The sequence below is a fragment of the Cucurbita pepo genome, unplaced genomic scaffold (assembly GCF_002806865.2).
Source record: "Cucurbita pepo subsp. pepo cultivar mu-cu-16 unplaced genomic scaffold, ASM280686v2 Cp4.1_scaffold000244, whole genome shotgun sequence".
In the NCBI taxonomy this organism is placed as follows: Eukaryota; Viridiplantae; Streptophyta; class Magnoliopsida; order Cucurbitales; family Cucurbitaceae; genus Cucurbita; species Cucurbita pepo.
Genome location: NW_019646498.1, coordinates 65,785 through 68,552, shown reverse-complemented (window position 1 = coordinate 68,552; position 2,768 = coordinate 65,785). Strand labels below are relative to the sequence as shown.

Here is a 2,768-nt window from a genome sequence, read left to right as displayed (position 1 = left end):
ATGTACAATTTATAATTGTTCGAAATAATCTTAGATAAAAGATATTAAAAGTTCACAAACAAACAAAAATCCATGTATGGTCATTAAAAAAATAAATTTTTCATCAACAATAAGTGAGAATACTATAAAAACAATTAGTTACTATAAAAATAAGGAAAACACAAGGATAGAAACAATTAGCTTAAAGGAAGTATGCATAACAAAGTTAAATATTTTAGTTATCAATTTATGTTTGGATGAAGGGAGGGAGGTGGATCATAACTTCTTTTAGTTTCATTGATTCCTAATTTTCAATTTGTATTAGACACATAAAAAGTTCTAAATCTAAAACGAAATATCATTGTCTCTCACTGGTTTTCAAAGAATATACATAAAAAATAAAAGAAAGCAAAGGCAACATGAGTACGATCCAATCGAGTTTCTTGGCTGCTACAATATTGATGTTACTACTGTTATCTACCGTCGATGCTCAATCTAGTGCCGATATTGTTTTTCCTTTGAAAAGATATGGTAACATAGTGTCTGGTACTGACATCACGAAGGTAAATATACAATATGAACATCAATATTATCACTAGTTGAGTTGAGCAGTTGTTTGCTATAACTTTTGTTACTTGTGAAATGTAGGCTTTAGCAAATGCATGGAAGGATGCATGCACGTCGAACCGTTCTAGTGCAATTTTTATTCCGAGAGGGATATTTAAAGTAAAGCAAGGGAATTTTGAAGGACATTGTAATAGTCCAATTGACTTTCAACTTGGAGGAACATTGCAGGCACCAAAAAGTGTTCAGGGAGATAATTGGATCACTTTTGCCCGTGTTGATAGATTGACATTATCAGGTGAAGAAGTTTTTGATGGCCAAGGAAAGGCAGCTTGGAAAAGGAATGATTGCCACAAACGCATAAATTGTGCCCAACTCCTAGTTGTAAGTAATATGCCTTCAGCTTTCCTTCTCAATCTCATGCATCTTTTTGTTTTTTAAAGGGCCTCTTGCATGTCTTCTCTAATGTTCTCACATTTATAATTTGGTAAGTGTTCTTCATTTTCCTAGGAATAATCTTTAAACAATCAAGTGAAAAAGTGAAACTTTTTTGAGTTTTCAATTTCATTGAGTTCTGTCCAAATTTTTAGCTTCATTACCAATTCTCACAAAATATTATTTGATTATACAAAATGTTTAGAGTTTGAGGTTCAACTTCATCACCAATTCAACCGTTAAGGGAATAACATCACTTGATAGCAAGAACTTCCATATCAACGTCCTCGGTTGCAACAACCTCACGTTCCATAATATCAATATAGTTGCACTTGCAAACAGTCCCAACACTTAAGGAATACACATCGGTCGATCAAATAAGATCACAATCACAAAGTCCAAAATTGCAACTGGAGATGATTGCATTTCTCTTGGAGATGGAAGCAAACTAATTGAAGTCACCAACGTGACATGCGGGCCAGGACATGGAATAAGCATCGGAAGTCTTGGAAGATACACTAACGAAGAACCTATTAAAGGTGTCACCGTAAAGTACTGCACGTTAGTTAACACCACTAATGGTGGCAGGATCAAAACGTGACCAGCTTCTGCTGCTAGCGGCACCGCCACCAATATGCACTTTTTGGACATTATAATGGTCAATGTTAGCAACCCTATTCTAATAGACCAAGAGTATTGTCCATGGAATCAGTGAAATTGGCAGGTATTGATCGCATTCTCGAACCTTTGATTCATTTTTTCATTATAACTTCACAAATAAACCATTTGTTGTCTCATTTTAATTTTCAGATTCCTTAAAAAATTAAGATTAGTACAGTGAGCTTCAAGAACATTAGAGGAAGTTCTGCAACTCCACGGGCAATCAAACTTATTTGCAGCTGTCACTTACCATGTGACTGATGTAAAAGTAAGCAACATTGACCTCACTTACAATGGAATAAAAGGTCCTATTTCCTCCCAATGCGCCAATGTGAAACCCATCATTTCAGGAAGACAAAACCCCAAGATATGCTCCTCTCCTTATGTTGTCGGATGAATTGTTCATTGCCATAGAACTTCAAAATAATAGACAACCTTAATTAAAAAAGAAGATCGCCTCTATCCATTTGACTCTCATTCTTTTGAGTTTCTTTTGTTGTACTTTTCGAAATAAATAAGATGGTCCAATGTTTGAAGGAGACTTTGTGTTGTGAATACCTAATGTTTTTAGTACCTCCACCTTATACAATAAAATGGTTTCAGTCTTGTTTTTCATTTTAGATTTGGATTCGAAATAAGACATCGTAACTGTATCAACCAATATTAAAAAATACTAATCCATTACTCAAGAAAAGAATCTTTAACGAACAAAAAATATATCTAACTCCTCTTTCTATTAGTTACCCTAAACAAATCATTTACCATTAGAAATCTTTTAATAATTTAGATTGAATCTCCCAACTATATCTGCGCACAGATCCATCATTATTCTTAAAGAAGAATTGATATTAGAGGTGACTAATCCAGCAAGTGGTGTTCTTAAATCTATCTTTTTCGTCAATGGTTTAATTTCGGTTGAAATTTTTTGATATGACTTTAAAAAATTTAGGTTTTAGATTAGAAAATTAAGTGACAAGTATTAATATGTATTTTAGGAATTTACATTTAATATCGAATTATGGACCTATTTATCCGGACCAATTTTACTTTTAGGAAAAAACGTCGATAGTCCTAGAAAAATTAAATATCAAAAGTAACTAAAGGTTCTAGGAGTTTAATGTACAAGAACT

General features: G+C 33.2%; 1 pseudogene; it reads left to right on the top strand.

Moving 5' to 3' along the window:
• Positions 1-398: 398 nt before the first annotated feature.
• On the top strand, positions 399-2,035 carry LOC111784620 (annotated as a pseudogene).
• The last annotated feature ends 733 nt before the right edge of the window (positions 2,036-2,768 follow it).